Here is an 18,358-nt window from a genome sequence, read left to right on the forward strand (position 1 = left end):
TTTCCGCTTATTTTAAAAACGTATCGTCAGTTGCTAGGAAAGGAGTTCTAATAGGAAATGAAAATATTTTTCCGGATTTTAATCGCGTATATTTGTTTTTCCAAACAAAACCATCGTTTCGGGCCCTTGACACAGGCCTCATGGTAAAGGGCCCGAAAAACAAATATACGCGATTTAAATCCGGAAAAATAGTTTCATTTCCTATGTGTAACAATTGTGAAAACCTAGGATCTCGATAATGAATTCTAAATTAAGAAATAAAAATAAATTCCGAAAAATGTTTTTATATAACCTTAAAGTCACTTATTTAACAAACCGCCCTCGTAGTTAATAATTTACTGTTGCTTACAAAATTACAATAGATTTTTTTGAACTTCCTTACATTTGTGAATTTGGAGGAAAACAAACAAATATGGAGATGTAACCCCGGAAGTCGTGGTTTAACTACCCGCTGGAATGCTTCCGAGTTCTCCTTAGGAGAAAACAGTGGTTGTAGTAGGAAGTATAATTAATACATATAATTATTATATATATAAGTATAATAATTTGACAGTGATAATGATACCACACCGCAAAGTTTAAAAACAAAGGTTTTCAGTCATTGCGTTCTATCTGTTATGACATACGGAGCCGAGACGTGGGATACTCATGATACGGTTAGTCCACCAGTTAAAGTCGCTCAACGAGGAGGAGAAGGTACGGAACGAGGTTATTCGACAAAGAGCCTAGGTCGTCGACATTGCTCGTGCAATAGCTGAAGTGGCAGTGGGCTGGTCATATCTGTCGAAGAATCGACAACCGATGGAGGAAGCGAGTTCTTGAGTGGAGATCACGGCTCGGCAAACGTGGCCAGACGGAGTGACGAGCTGAAACCGGCGAAAAGGCGTGTGTTGGGTGAGGCCTATTACCAGCAGTGGACTGCGACAGGCTGATGATAATAATAATCATTGTCAACAGTAAGTATATTTAAACGAAATTAAAAGTAGTAAGAGAAAAGAACATTTTAGACATTCAGCTTAATAAATTTTACCGTGGCGTTAGTATGGGAGCGGTCGCTTACGCCTCGGACCCGTTTAGGAAATTCGTGTAGGTCACGTTAAAAGTCATGACTTTTTATGTGTTTTTGTATTTGAATTTTTTTTTTAGATTATTACGTAAGCTACTGTTTACGGCGTAGACAGGCTGGGCACAGAATGAATATTTCAGTTGAACGTTGTTGCTGAAGCAAGAGAGTTCAAATTTGAATTCATTAGGATTAAAGCATTGTATGGGGCGACACAATTTTGTTGAAAATTTAATTTTACGTCGCGCATTGCGTCATTTTGCAATTTATCGAAGCGACAATGCAGCCAGCTAAAAAAACCATGTTTATTAATGAAACATTTGATTCTCAAATGGAAATTGAATCCTATACACACGAGTTTGGTTTCCTATTGAGGCAGGCAGAGGCTATTGATAGGCAGAGGCTTTCAGTAGTACCTAGTAGAGCACCTTGTGGAATAATTCGTCCAGGGAAGTATGTATATAGTAATATGACCATAACTGCATTCCGGATTAGAAGGGTAAAGGTGTTGGTGAAACAAAAGCTGGTGAAGAAAAAGCATATATGAGTTAAAAAACATCAGCGTGAGAGAAATTGATGGAACCCGTCAGGGAAACGTAATGGCAAAATTAGGGCGCCATATTTTAATATTATGATGGGTAAATTTATAAACATGTATACAAAGAAATTAAATTACATTTATTTTTTATTTCATTTTCCGTTACAAATATTTTGACACTTTCAAGTTTGCGGTTACGGAATTTATGAGTCGATTTCAGTGGTTCTTTTTTTGCTGGAAAAGGGATGTCGCTAGGACTACCCATTCAAATTTAAAGAAAATATTCCGCCTCTAAGGGTGGCGCATTAGGGGATGAATTCGGTTTATTGGATTTCACCCACTTTCCCTTAACCATTTCAATAAAACGTGGCAAATAGATGTAATTCCATTTTTGAAGTAGTTTCTTTTTTTTAATAAAAAAGTACTTAATTACAGCTCCGAAATAAATTTTTAATATTTTACCCAATTATTGGTACAGTGTAATAAAAAAGGCACTAAATATTGTTAAATAAATAATGTACAAGGAATATTCAAGGGCCTTGAATAATTAAAGGTGATCATACATAGATAATGTTCAAAGAAACGTGACATGCCATTGTGAAACGAAACGTGACACCCATTTCAACTTAGTCTCAAAGTTTACTCGTGCCAAGCCTTCCTGTATCATCCACAAATTCAACTACCTAATAAAACGTACTGTCTATTTAAGTGTCACTTAGCTAATTTTACCTTTCAACGGTCGAGATAACGTACATTTTGCCGACTCTAGTTACTATTAATTTGTCATTTGGTTCAACAGTACCTTTTCACGCGTATTTTTTGTTGTACCTGACACTCTAACCCTCCATTTGGTTCTGAGTATTAGCGAATGACGTTTAGAAGCATTAGAACTTCTTAAGAATGAGTTCGTCCAGGGAAGTACTGCCACCTTACTTATTTATGCCGCCAAGCCGTAATGTCAGCATTACTGTGTGTGTTGCACCCTTACCCTTCCAAAACGGAACGCCAAAACAGAACGCAGTAATGCTGACATTATTGTTTGGTGGCGTAAATAGTTAAGATCTGTCTGTAGATGTAAGATGGCAGTCTGTAATGGCAGATGGCAGATGTCAGTCAGTCTGTAAGATGGCAGATCCTTTCCAGGACGAACTCTTTCACAAGAAGTTATACTGCTACTATAAGGTCTTTTCATTGTCACTTTTCTAAAACACTTCATGGACTCGTATTTGGGTACGTCAGATTATTGAACAATGTGGTTTGAAAGAGGTTATAGTGGAAAAAATAGATATTTTCGGGTGGTTTGTGCACTTGGAGTGGATGTATGTAAGTAAAAAGGCGAAAGATGTATAGATTCTAAATCGAAACGTTAGGGTTAGTTTATATGACACGAATTTGATCGCGCTCACCCCGCGCGGTCGAAGAGCGGAGTCTGCGGCGGCCGCCGCCGCCCAGCGACCGCGGGCACGTGTTCAGAGACCGAACTGTCATGGCAAAATACGCTCTATTTATTTAGCTTTTAGCTGGAAGGCACTGGATTGTCTTTTGTCTACGCGGTCGCCGTGCGGAGTCCGCTCTTCGACCGCGTGGCGGCCGCGCGTAAACCTTCTCCTCGTGTGTCTGGGCACTTAGTGAATACTTTAAACGCGATGATAGCTGTTTAGGTCAAAATAAAACATGAGCGGAAAAAAATAGCCATAATAATATTTAAGTGACTGTACTGTACGCTATAATTATTATTGTAATAGCGCCAAAATTCCAGAACACTGCCATTACCATCTCTAAGAGTATCGAGATACTAGGAGTCGACTTCGCGAACGAAGTCCAGTTCCGGAGTCATTTGGAGAGCAAAGCCAAACTGGCTTCAAAAAAGCTCGCAGTGCTCAATAGAGCAAAGCAGTACTTCTCACATGGAGTATTGCTCGCATCTCTGGGCAGGAGCTCCCAAATACCAGCTTGACCCAGTTAACTCCATCCAACGTAGGGCTATTCGTATTGTCGACGATCCCAAACTCGCAGACGTGGTGTGGAGCCCCTTAGCCTACTGAGAGACGTTGGCTCTCTGTGTGTGTTTTACAGTCTTTATAATGGGGAATGCTCTGAGGAACTTTTCGAACTGGTGCCACCGTCTCGTTTCTACCATCGCATCTCCCGCCAAAGGAGAAGAGTCCATCCGCACATCTTAGATGCCTGGCATTGTAAGACCACACGGGATCTCGTTCGTTTCTTCCTCGAACCTGAAGATGTGTAATGATCTTCCTCCTGAAGTATTTCCTTTGCGCTATGACAACGCATATGCAGCTCATCTGGTGTTGCAAATGTCCATGGGCGACGATGACCACCTTCCATCAAGTGGCTCGTCTGCTCGCTGGCCTCCTACTTTACATAAAAAACAAAGATCGAACACTTATAAAATCTCATTCGATCGGGCTGGATTCGAACCAGTATTCTCAGTCAATCCGTGCCAGATGCTCTGAATTAAGCCACGGAACGAACCAGCAGACGTTACGAATTTTTCTATGTGCAAATAACTGTAAATTTTACCAGTAGTTTATTAAGTGTCGATATTACCTCAATCTTGAATTCAAATGTTGCCCGTACTAATACGGTTCATCGGTTGTGTAGAGTGGCAAGGCGACAGAAAAAAAAACACAAACTTACCGCGAAATTTTACAAGAAAACCGCTGTATTCAATAGGTACCTTACCTATAACAATGGTTTTCTTTTATATCAACTGAACTGAATAGAACAAGTATACGATATACAATTTTCAAATGGCTTTAAAAATAAATTCTGAAATAAAACCAGAGTCCGTGCTGCTCGACCAATGCATTATGAACCGTATTCGTACGGGAAACATTTCAATTCGAACTGAGATAGTATAGACTCTTAAGTACGGTCCTCACAAATATAAACGTCAAAGTCGACACGCTAAGCATTCTGTTTGAAATTTTAATTTAGTCTGCAACAAAACTATGAGTAGATATAATTAGCTACATATAAATAACTTTCACACATCCTTACCCCGAAGTATCGATTATTTTAATTGAAATGTGCCCAAAGGGCCCGGAGGCGCGCGACCGGGATTTCTCCAAAGAAAGTAAACTAAGAAATTTACTGAAACTTTGAAACCATCTTGTGCGTTTACCTCTTCCACATTGAAATGTTATATCAATCAGGTGCGACCTTCAACTATTAACCTTCGTGTGGACTCAGGGCTGTATTTAGGATCAGCTAAGTCGCTTGTTTCCGGTCTCGCTTACATAGCCCACCAACGTTAAATAAAACAAGAATTGTTTACCTACTCAATGTAACCTTTATTTTATTTATTCAGAATAGATAGCCAACACAGCACATGTACAGGATATTATACATATCGAGGGTTTTAATGTTATTACTTTGTTATTTCAATGGCTACATACTTTCATTTTTGCATAGTAAGCATTAATTTTTTTGTTGTTTAGGGATTTATAACAACAGACTTCTATAAAGTTTGGCCACGACATTACTACGACAAAATTACCGAAATGGAAACTCATAACACAATTATAGTTACGCGTAACTGCACTATCACCGACGTTAAGTTATATATAAGGTTTATATTTTAATATTACGATTATATTGAAGTTTCAAATTAATATAATTTCTTAATATAATGTTTTTTTAATTTTAGTTTTGAAGCTGGGCAGGGAATCATTAAAAATATCTAATAGTCTATGAAATTGATTATAAGTTTTAGTAATTCTACTTATAGGAGTAAATATAGCAAGATTTGCGTCCTAGAGACACGAGGTCTAGGAGTAGTGAACCTAACCTTGCTGAGAAGCGCTGAAGATTCATGCCGTCCGCTAACTTCAGCTGCCTCCGTCCCAGGTTCGATTCCCGGGCCGAGAGAAATAATTGTAGGGCCTACAATTATTTCTCTCGTGAGTTTGGGTGTAATTTGTGGTTGTCTATGTGTGTGTCCATGGCACCCGCGACACAGGGTTTCCCTAGTACGGGGCTATGTTGAGTGTGTGCGTTATTTATATTTATTTAACTGTGGAAAAAAAGTGACCAAATATTTTTTTGAGATATCATAAAAACCATAACCCAGTTTTAGATGCATCGTTAAGGTAGATTCCGATAAGTCCAACACGTTAACTAATTTTAACTGTTTTTAAAAGATAATTTTATGCTCAATTTTTTTTTCATTTAAAACGGATATTTGACCATTTTAGTTAATGGACGGCAGAATCTATTCAATTATTCACAATTTTATGGAAAAAATATAGATCCTCCATATTTCCCCGATTAGACAGAGACGGCACCCCGTATATTTTCAAGTGTTTGTTTCTTTTTCAATTTATCAAATTAATAATAATAATAATAATAATCTTTATTTACTCTTACAAGGGTACAAAGTTTTAACAATGTAATTTACATGAAAATGCTTAAATAATAGGGTACCTTTGCAAGAGACTGGAGTCTATACTAGGAACTAACCTGTGTGACAGATCTCCAGGCTCTCACCCAACCTGATAAAACCGTGTTTGAAAAAGCAGTTGCAATCAACATCAATTTTTACAATCATCAAATTAGTTACTATTACAGTTAACTATATGATATACTTATATATATATCGGTACTAAAATAACCCACCTCAAAAGTTCGTGGAATAGCATCTATTTGCAAAGTTTTATTGTAATTGGGTAACGGAAAATGCGGGAAACCAGATCCATCCCCTGGCTTACTACCGGTAGAGGTCGATTATTTTCTTCAAATTTAAATGCGACCGCTACTGGCATACCCTCCTTTCAATAAAAAAGAATCAAAAAGAGTTATCGCGTAACAAACATGCAAAGAAATAATACTCAATTGGAGAACCGCCTCCTTTTTTTAATGTCTGTCAAAAACTATTTCATTGATAATTGAAATAAATAGACTCACCCTGAGACATAAGTTGACAAGTCCCACGAGCTTTTAATTTCACCAGCACACTGTTATGCTGCTTGGCGGCAGAGATGGGTAAGGTGCCAGTACTTCCTTGCTCCAATTCCTTCACAAAGAGGTCTATTGCTGTTAAACTGTAGTTACCTAACAACAAACCTGTCAACAATAAACAAATTCATTTGATATGTACTACCAAATAATATGTACCATTATGATATTCAATAAAATTAATATTAGGTACCTTATATTTAACTTACCTAAGAACATATTAACTTAAGCCTTAAGGACACGTTTTGGTAAACACAGAAAAGATTTGTCAAAGTCTTCACATAAATCTTAGTTCACCCCTGTCCACTAACAAAAATATGTATTGATCGGTTCCGGGCCGCCTTAAATAAACTCCACCACTTTCCGGACGATTTCACGTTAGACGACACGATTACAATACTGATTTGAAAATAAACCTCAATCTCTATGTAGAAAGGTTGCTTTTCGATTGAGAGGAGGTTAGCTCGAATTCTAAGTTTACTTTACATACATTTATCGATGTTTAACTTCAACAAGAACCATTACTTAAAGACAAAAGTCAGTGTTGCCAGCGATGACCTACGGCTCTGAGACGTGGTCACTTACTATGGGCCTCAAAAAATCTCAAAGTCACTCAACGAGCTCTCTACGTGATCGAATCAGAAATGAGGAGATCCGTAGAAGAACGGAAGTCACCGACTGGTAGAGATTTTTTATTTCTTCTATTTCCAATAGTTCAGAGTCCAGACTAATGCCCCCATATTGGTGGGACGACAAGCAAACACCAAATTACCCGTCTAGCCACCGGGTCACTACGATGGTACTACGGGTCTGGTAGGGTATCAAGCACATAGTTAAATGAAGAAATGAGGACCAAAATTTCATCAGTACAGTCAACTGAACAAATGGGGAAAAGGAGTCTCGCTAGTTCAGTCAACTGAACAAACGGGAAAAAATCTCATTAGCTCAGTCAACTGAACTGGACAATTGAATTAATGGGAATAGAGGTGAGAATTAACCGCTCTCCTCCCTCGGCTACACCAATGTAATAAACTAACTAAAACGTCGTGAAATTCCACTACAACCCCACTAAACTTCGTTCCAATATCACTAGATTATATCACAATTTGGCATATTATTTCCTAAATTAAGAGGGAAGTTTAAGTGTTTATAACTACATTAAAGTCTGCACGTTTATCCGAGATTATTGCGCTTATCAGAGTGATTTCGCGACTGAGGGGAACTATTAGGTGCTATAAAAATTTATTAAAACACTTGAAGGTTGTAATCACGGAAGAAAAAAAAACCAATTTAAGTGCTTTAAGCCTCGATCACTACGAGAACCGATCTCGCCAAAACTCACACTCAATCTTGATATTGATTGGTCGTAGTTTCAAATATTTAAAAAGAAATAACAAATTCTGGATTGTTAATATAATTTGAACTTTACCTTGTTGGCATATCGTTGAAAGTTCTATACCATCAATACTTATTATTACAGGTTACGACGTTTTGATATAAATTGACATTTCAATCAATGTGCGGCCATCTAGCTATTAATTGCTGAACGACGCCAAAGTCATTAATTTAGTTCTCCAAAAAAGAAGCGACCATATTGCAGGGGTATAAGCTTTATTTTTTCTAGGATTTTAGAATTTGCACGAAAGAATGACACAACCATACCATACAAAGCGAAAATGCTGGTCAGATAGGACTTTCGAGACCGATAGTTGGCACGCGTCTGACCCTAACTAACCACTTCTACTGTATTTATTGTTCTGTGGTTGTAATATGTATATTTCGATCTTTTTCTAGAACAGCGGCCTATCTCAATAGTACTTTATGCAATCGTTTCATAATGAGGGTTCTTAATATCGAGTACCGTAAGCATCGAGTACGTACTCGATGACCGTAAGTAAAGGTACGAGACTTTAAAACCTAGTTATATAATAGCAGCATACAATAGTTTTTCTACGAGTAAAGTAGAATAATGAAACACAATCAATATTTATAGATCATGACACAAATAAATAATTGTTTACCGACTTTAAAAAACCGAGTAGGTTCTCAATTTGACAGTATTTTTTTGTGTGTATGGTATGTGATTACGAACTGTCCGATTTTGATGATTCCTTTTTGTTGGAAAAACTCAACGAAGAACTCAAATTTTGAAGAAAATGTTCCACCTCTGAGGGTGCTAAACTAGGGGATGAATCCAGTTCGCACATTTTCCGGTAGCCGATTGTTAACTTTATTATTTATTTATTTATTTATTAAGGCTTTGGCAAAGCCATCAGCCTAAACATGAAGTTTAATTATGTTTCTGTAAATGTGGCCGCCACAAAGAGGATAGGCAATTTGAGGCGGCGTGCTTGGATTGACTCGGGATTCCTTAAAACGGGCCGATACGGGTATTCTAGTTCGAGATTCATATAATTTCGCGTTTTAATCTTCGATTAAGGCACAATAGCACTATCCTATTCCACTTTAAACTAGATTTCACAAAATAATTGAAAGTCAAAATAAAAACGAAACTTTTCCCTCCAAAAGATCCAGAGCGAATCACCAAAATTAACAATCCACGACAACAAACTCAAACGAAAGCCTAACAATCGCTTCAAAACAAAAAACCAAAGAGATCCGTGATTGGCTTGTTATATTTTAACCAATCAGGACATAGCAGAGCATTTGTGTAGCGTCTTAATTGATATTTTATATTGTTTTAAATATTTTTATATAACAAATAGTTACGTCTTTCTACATGTTATGTAATGTTTTGAGATATTATTGAATAAAATAATTTGAATTTTAATAACATTTTCACAAATATAGTGACGTTATTCTATTCAGGAACACATTAACGCATTTAAGAAGACTCTTTTAATAAGCAAAAAAAATACGACGTTCTTTATTTGAAACTGAATTTTTTTAGTTCAGTATGGTACTCGCCACAGGCAATAGAATTTTGGTTCAGAATGGTAATATGAAATTTTAGTTGACAGATTAAAGTACAGGAGTAGAAAAAAGCTTGTATGTACTTCATGAAGATGATTGATGGTTTAAAACAAGGATGTTCTGGACAAAGTGAAACATGGCAACAACATCGCAAAGACGAGAAAATTGGAGAGGAGTTATTGTGAGCTACCATATCGGATAACGGTATGACGAATGTACAAGAAATCTTACTGATAGGTATAAGTAGAAGGGGCACGCGTGGGCGAGAATGCTCAAAATAAACCATTTTCACTTGAAAAGAGTAAACTGAGTACTGTATACTGTTAGTTAAATTCCGAAAGAATTGGAAAAATTTAAAAAAATTGGGAAAATATAGTTTCGAAATCTCATATTATGTTCTACGTTTAAAAATATCTTTTGAACTTTTATTTAACGTGAATTATAAAAAAGAAACCTTTTTATTGGCTCCATCGTTTCCGTTCAGGTACTTCAACTTTTGACAGGTGTCAACGTCAAGTGTGGAAATTTACAGGAAAAATAGCCGGAAAAATATTTAGTTTCCTGAAAAACATGATTTTTTTTCAAAATGGAAATGATTCCATGACTCAACACTAGTACTTGTACGCTTTGTACCCATGTGATTTATATTCTACACCATAACAAAAAAGATTTTTTCATTAACTAACAGAACATGGCGCAGTTGGTAGGGTAATAAAACCCCCGTAAAATTGTTGTAAATGTCTAAAGAAGTTGATGAACAAAGCAGAGTCTTTAAAATATTTTATAAAAGGACATCAGTCAAGAACACATCAAACTAGTCACTTTGGACTTTATCGCTCTTATTGCAAGCAGCGTAGAGTTGAATTTAAATCTTAAGTGTCAAAACCCATGAGATTTTTTTTCTAAAATACGTCTTAGGTGTCAAAAGATATATACACACCTACACGAGCATAGATCTAAGGTTATGATGATGGTAACACTGCCGTGTTGCTCGAATGTCTCGCGACACATTGCCACACATTCGATATTATAAGGAAATATATGTTTTAAAATATTTAAATTAGAAAATAGAAAAACGTTTACATTCTTATTAATGTTATTTAGCTAAAAACCAGTTTAAACCAACTACTTCAATCTATAGACAAGAACATTCACAGCAACTACACGTTCCAAACAAAACACTATCACTAGCGATAGTTTTAATGTTGAATTTTGTCAAAGAGCATCAATACCGCATTATAGTGTACAAACGTGACATTTGACGTGACGTGACACCTGTTGGGAATGAGCTAGGCAGGCAGATAATATTGAGTGTTTATTAATGAGATTTATCCATAGTTGGGAAATTAACGTAAAGCTCCTGGTAAAGTCGCTGTTGTATATCACAATACATATCATTTTGTTTTACCTGGGTCAAAGGCCTTCCGCCTTCTATCAATAATTATTATATTACTATAAAGCAAAATTAAGTAAAAGAAAAAAATAAAGTCAAGTTGTTGAAATTATTGATGTTATGACAAGTACTGTTCCTTGAGGAAAGGCTAAGGAAAATCTTTAGATCGTGCAGCTTAGTCTATTTTTATATTTTTTAAATTTAGATTATTGGTAACAAACAACAACACTCTGTTGCTTATTAATCTATGATATTGAACTGTTGTGTCTTCACTGCACATCAGTGAAATACAGCGTGTGTTTCGAACGCCGCATCTAGTCCTCCAGTACATATACTTATATCGTTGGTTTAAACGAATCTTTGAGTGGCTAGACCGATAAAGCATGATATTTTCTATAAAATTTGTATTTAAGCCTTTTCTTTCCCAAAGTATTTTTTTATCATCAACCTATTTATACGTCCCATTGCCGGTCAAGGGAAAAGAGTTCTCAGGCAAGGGTTTAGGTTGTAGTCCACCATGCTGGCCGAATGTGAGTCGAGTTTTTGACGTGCACGTTTCTTTGACGAAGTTTTTTTTTCACCGCAAAACTCATGGAAAATTTCGCGCATATTCCGAGAAACCATTAGGGTACCACGGTTTTTTTTAATATATATATATTTATTTATTTGTTACCATACAAATCTACATTCACAGTGACATTGCTAAATTGGCATGAAAATAATGGAAGAATTTGCTTACCTTTACGTACCAAATAACGACTTATATTGAACTTGTTACAATTTAATTTTATTGACAAAATTGGCATGTAAACATGTTTATTTGTACCATTTTTGCTATTGGGTATTTTGGTACCTTTGTTTGGCTAGATAACGGCCTTAGAGGTATATAATAAAATTTTAAAAACATGAGGTTACAACATTTTCGCATTGAAATGAAAGAAGTTAGCTCTATCGATCGATCTAGGTTTGATATGTTCGCATAGAAGACATTAATAATGTCACAATAAATTTATAATAAATGCATTTACGCGGTAGAAACTCACTGACGGGGTATAACCCTATAATCTCATTATATTTGGTACATACTAATGTAGGAATTTTGATATTATCATTATTTGTCTTACTTTTTTTTATAACGCACGCACTCTACGCACTAAGGAAACTCTATGTCTCGGGTGCCATGGACACACACATAGACAACCACAAATTGCACCCAAACTCACGAGAGACATAAATGTAGACCATACAAATATTTCTTCCGGCCCGGGAATCGAACCTGGGACCTCAGCGTGGCAGTCCGCACTGGCATGGTAACCGTTCGTCCACAGAGGCAGTTGAATTATATATATTTGTTTACGTATTAATTATAATGTATAATAATAGTAAATGTAATATGTAGCATTATTTATATTTTTTATTTTGCGCCTATTGCTGAAATTGGTTTATTGAAAATTAGTGCTGGGGTAAGTAACTTACTGCAGCATATTATGCTGAGATAAGTCCATGACATTGGCATGACGCTGCAACACAGACCATAACAAACATCGAGTGTATAACCAGAAGTAGAGACGAAATGTCATTTAATTTGTTTGAAAACTATTCTGCCAAATCATTACGGTGACAACTGCGCTTTGATTTACCAGCCCGAATCAGAAACAATTGAAGGGTGTCAATTGTGTCATTCCAAATCGACCAGTTTAACTTGAGCTTTGCTGTAATTGACGAAAATTTAAAAGTTGCATATTTAATATTTAATTACCGATGAAATGTGATTCAGTTTGTTTTGTAATTAGATGTTTTGCTGTTTTTACCACACCACCGAATCTAACAGCTCCCCCATTGTTAGAGATATTATTTTTATTACAATCAATACAGAATATTTTTGGAATATACGGAGACGTACACACAGGTCAGTTGTTGACGCTGCACTATTTCCGCTTTCTAATTTGTTATTTCAGCGCAAACGAGAGTTGATATTTAAAAGTGATATAAGGCTCATTTGCCTGAAGACTTGCCAGTGATGAATGGCGCTTATTTCGTCTCTATTTCTGGTTATATACTCGATGATACCAAACTATCTACTTTTAATGTTTACTTTAGTTTTAATTGTAATTATATGTCAAATAATGATTGAATCTTAGAATAATAACGCATAGAATAATAGTTTCATATCAAACGAACTGTCACAAGTGAGGCAAAAATCAAATTCATGTAGGCTAGTTTTAGTAGTAGCTTAATTTTCGGTTTTAGTGAATATTTATATAAAAATACAAGTTGAAACGCGTTACTTCCTTGTGGAATGTGATGTTAGTATCTATTTTATGTTTGTCTGACGTATTTTTACACTCATTTACCGCACATTTCGTAATTTTTAGCTAAAATTCTTGAGCTGTTCGCGGTGCAAGTTGACCTTGAGCACTGAAGGCCCGCCCGCTCGTGTAGGCCCTTTAGGAGCACTTCAATTTGCCTCACTTAGCGTGTGCGGACTAGGTTTCTATGCGCTATTATTCTAAGGATTGAATGATTGAAATAAACCACAGAAAAAACAGTTTACACACAAACTGTTTTTTGTGTGGTTTTGTGCCAATGAAAGTATGTCTATGTCTAAAAATAAAAGGGTTTCAAAAGACATAGGAAAAGATTTGTTAAGCTTTCGCAATTGTTACATATTGGAAATAAGTTTAAAGAAATTAACTTTGTTATACTAGCGTTACAGTATATTTCTGAAATTGTAAATCATGTTAAGAAGAATATTCATTTTTTATTTACAAGTTACGAATGTTTATTTACAAAGAGCAACCCCTAAAGTTTCTGGTTCATTCTTCTCAGGAGAATCTGCTTATATAAAGATGTATGGAAAGACGACGTGGCTCCAGAATCCACACAAATTTGATTCAAAGTGTATTCCATAGCATTTAAGTTTATTTGAAAATGCAATTCCTAGAGTTTCTTGCTCGTTCTTCTCAGGGAGGTCAGCGTTTTGAACGAGCAGCATCTTAAATGTGACGATTTCAAGTGTAAATTTATTTTACCTATGGAATAAATAATCTTTGACTTTGACTTTGACTTTACGAATGAGCAGTAGAGTTTAATCAATGATTTTTATTTTTTTTTTTAAAACCGGAAAACAGTAATGCTGCCACTACTGCTTATAATACTGCTTGGCGGTAGAAATAGGTAAGGTGGCAGCACTTCCCTGGACGAACACTTTCACAACGAGCTCTACTGCTTTTGATTTCAAGTGTAATGTGCTTACCTATAATTATCAAAGTCAAAGATTTTTTCTATTTTTTTTTTGAGAATCTAATTTGCTTATTTTTCTTTTTTTTTTCAAATAAACAAATTTTTCGGGACGTCGGATATTTTTGCCATGGTCCCTTGGGGCCGCAATCGAATCTTTTAGTTCGTCTCGTTGAAGCCTCCAGTGACTAAAAGCCTAGTAGCTTCCGTTTCATAATAAACCTAGCTATCCAACGGGGAACATTACCAGCCAAGGGCATGATGGCCCAGAGCACAGCCGTTGTTGAAATTTTAATGTCTTTTTCTTGTCATATATATTAAACATAATGTGTCTTGTGCCTACTCTTAATTATACATAAACAGAAATATAATAAAACCCTTAGGGATAAATGAAAACTTTATAATTTATTTTATGATATCAACGTGAAGTGACCATGACGCGACGTCGTGTGCGTGGTGGTAAGCGACAGGCCTGTCCACTGCCACTGCCCCCGACACCCTGAGATATAGTTGACAAGTCCCATGTGACTGTGACTTCACCAAGGCTCCAAGTATATAATTTTTTTTGAAACCACTCGTTATTGTAAATCCATTGAGACGTCCACTGACATTTTGATAGCAATTGTGATAAAATTTGTTATTCTGCTAAATATAAAATCAGAAGTACGCCGAAGCCACCTCCTCTGTCACACAGATATCATAAGACGTTTGAAACGGACAAAACCATTTGAGCTAGTGTCAGTGTATGATTAAAAATAGTGCCATTGACACTGAACATAAAGATCACATGATATATGGGTCTAAGCCTTAATAGATAATAAGAAAATTGCCACTGAGTGAATTCTGAGTTCAGTGGTTTATTTATTAGATTACGTGAAATGTAAATTACTTATTAGTTTTGTATTTGACTAGAGTGCAATGTATATAAGTACTTTACTAGTGCCTTATAAATAAATGAAAAAAAAAAGTCAATCACTAACGATTGATGTTGCTTAAGTAAAACTATCATGGAAATTATTTTAATTTTTTTTAATCTAGTTTTAACCGACTTCAATAAAAGGATGAGGTTCTCAATTCGTCTGTATGTTTGTGTAAATGTTACGCGATAACTCCGGGGCATTTGTCAATCGATTTAGATGATTCTTTTATTTGTTGGAAACCTCAGAGGGTACCTCAGGAGCGGTCTCATTTAAATTTGAAATGACTTTTGAGGTCGGTTTCTCTGTATTGATTAGTTATTTGATGTCAAATACGAGCAATTAGTCGACTAAGGCATCGATGTACCATCGTCTCGCAATTGAAGAGCTGAATACCAAAAAATTTTAATGGCAGTTGAATAGTAGCTCAATATCTACCCATTAATTAACTTTTACCAGAATACAACACATACAAAATCCTGCCATAGACACTCTACGACACACAACTGAGATGATCCTGTGTTCTTACCCTTTAAAACCGGAACGCAGAAATGCCCATCGTTGTTTCGTGGCAGAAATAGATATTGTATTTTATATACACATGTTTCTGTACAAACTAACATTTTTCCTAATTTTTTTCAAACATAACATCGTCGTTTGTAAAAGTGTAGGATTATATATCCAAATAGCAAGTCATATTTCCGGCTTAATGTATCTAACAAGATTTTTCTTTGAATTTCTTATACTCCTTCACGTATTCATATAGCAATAAGTTTGGGGCGTGTTATTCGAAACATTATGTACATAAGGAAAATGTTTTCTCCAGAGTGCGTATACATGTAACATGATATTTCGTAATGAATTACCATCTCACAATTGCTTTATGTGTTCAATTATAATTAGTTACATATCTTGTATTTATGTAATCCCAATATATAGGTGGAGTTTTTGTGTTTCCTTTTTAGAAATAGGCCCAAGTTCCCTTTTATCGTAGTAATACCGTGGCCTAACTGGATTACGGGAACGTAATAAAGATACTCGACTGTTTCTATCACTATGCTGTGACAAACTACACGTGCTTATTACAATAAATGGGTTCTATTTCTATTTCTTGTTATCGTGTGTATGTCCGCAGTATAGGTCCTTGGGAAAGACTTCATCTAGGTAAGTACTGCTAGAATCTGAGGATTACTGCATTCTGGTCTGAATGGATAGGTGTAACTAAAGACATGGAACTTGTCAACTTTATATTTTAGGGTGACGCGTGTAGTAGTGATGTAATAGACTTCTGCTTCCGGTTCCGCTACTGCGGAGGTTCCGTATGCTTTTCCACATCTGTTTCCGTTTCTGCTTCCGCAATGTTTGTAATGGATTTTTAATCGAAAGTTTACAACGCTCATAATGGATGTGGCGCCCCGCGGATTTCTTGGTGGTGGGGCGCGCGCATGAAATAAAAAACAAGTCCTATTGCGTACTATATAGTAGATATCTTTATAGTAATTACGCTTCCGCTTCCGTTTCCGATTCTGCAAAGATTTAGTTTTGACATCGGTTTCCTGTCTCTATTTTCTTACCGATTTCTTAGCGAGAGGTATTTCTTACTAAGTTTTACAAATGTACGTAACTTGAAAATAAAGTTGATCTTTATTCTATTCACCAGGGTTTAATTCATACTATTCACGGAACGCTAAAAAAACTGCGGAAAATTACAAAAAACCGCAAGTTTGTAATAAAAAATAGAGAGCAATCGGAATGAGTGCTCTCGGGTTTCCCGCGCTTAGGGTTACCACCCGTTCGGATTTATACGAACCTTTGCGGCGTATGATCTCCTGTCCGGATTTTGTCAGAATTTAACATCTGTTCGGATTTTTCTACTCAAGAAGGCAGAGGAGTGGTAAAAACATTTTATTTTTAAAGCTTACGCATTCGCATGCGATTAGCAATGCAACAATGTTAAATACAAAACAAAGTCTTATATTTTTATTAAAATCAACACATTGTAAGCATTAGCCGGAATACTTATATTAATGTTTAACTGTCTCCGTTTCCGAACGGTTACCATGCCGGACTGCCACACAGAGGTCCCAGGTTCGATTCCCGGGCCGGGAGAAATGTTTGTATGGCTTACATTTGTTTCTCTCGTGAGTTTGGGTGTAATTTGTGGTTGTCTATGTGTGTGTCCATGGCACCCGCGACACAGGGTTTCCCTAGTGCGGGGCTATGTTGAGTGTGTGCGTTATTTATTTATTTATTAATGTTATAATTCCAATTAATCAAGAAATTGTTAGTAAAGATAATTGAAATATTAATTTTTAATTACACCAAAATCTTGAAATATAGAACCTGAGATCATTAGCAAGCATTACATAAAATCATTTAATTAAAAGCAAGCAATAATTAAAAGCATTGGACTACCGAGGTCATCCTTTACACTGTGGGCGCTGGATAAAGATGTCTTGGGTTCGATTTCTGGTCGGATCAATTTTGGAAAAGAAATTTACTAAATCGGTTCTGAGTTATGTCTCGGAGTAGATTCCATTGTTCTGGTAGTCATAGTATAGGTACTGGATAACCACACACAATACACACACACACACACAATAACCTAGCTTCAAAGGTAATTGAGTAAGCTTGTTTGGTACGTTATTATTATTATTATATTTTTTGACTATCAACCTCGAGATCAGAGCCGTGTGAAGAGATTTTCGAGATAAAAAGGTGGAGGTTCTCAATTCGAATTCACTTTACGGTAACCCATTGTTGATTTTTTACTTTCAATTTGTATGTACATACATATAACGCACACACTCAACATAGCCCCGCACTAGGGAAACCCTGTGTCGCGGGTGCCATGGACACACACATAGACAACCACAAATTACACCCAAACTCACGAGAGAAATAATTGTAGGCCATACAACTATTTCTCCCGGCCCGGGAATCGAACCTGGGACCTCTGCGTGGCAGTCCGGCATGGTAACCGTTAGGCCACGGAGGCAGTTATACATATAAGCAAAGTTAGAAGTCGGTTTCTTCACATCATCATCACAATGTCAGGATTATTCAAATTTCAGAATGGTAACCCTACCCGCGCCGCCATCTTGCAACGTGGCTTCACGTCAAGAGGTCGTTCACCCTTTGCTAGGACGTATTTCATTCACTCGGCCACCGGGTGAATATGGTGTAATTTCGTTTAAATCTTCCTCGTCTTTGCGCCTACAGCACGTCTAAGGTATAAAATTATGACTACGATTCCTCGAACGGATGATAGGAGATAGATGATTGTCGTATTAAAA

The sequence above is a fragment of the Hyposmocoma kahamanoa genome, unplaced genomic scaffold (assembly GCF_003589595.1).
Source record: "Hyposmocoma kahamanoa isolate Upper Pololo Valley unplaced genomic scaffold, ASM358959v1 94, whole genome shotgun sequence".
Classification (NCBI taxonomy): domain Eukaryota; kingdom Metazoa; phylum Arthropoda; class Insecta; order Lepidoptera; family Cosmopterigidae; genus Hyposmocoma; species Hyposmocoma kahamanoa.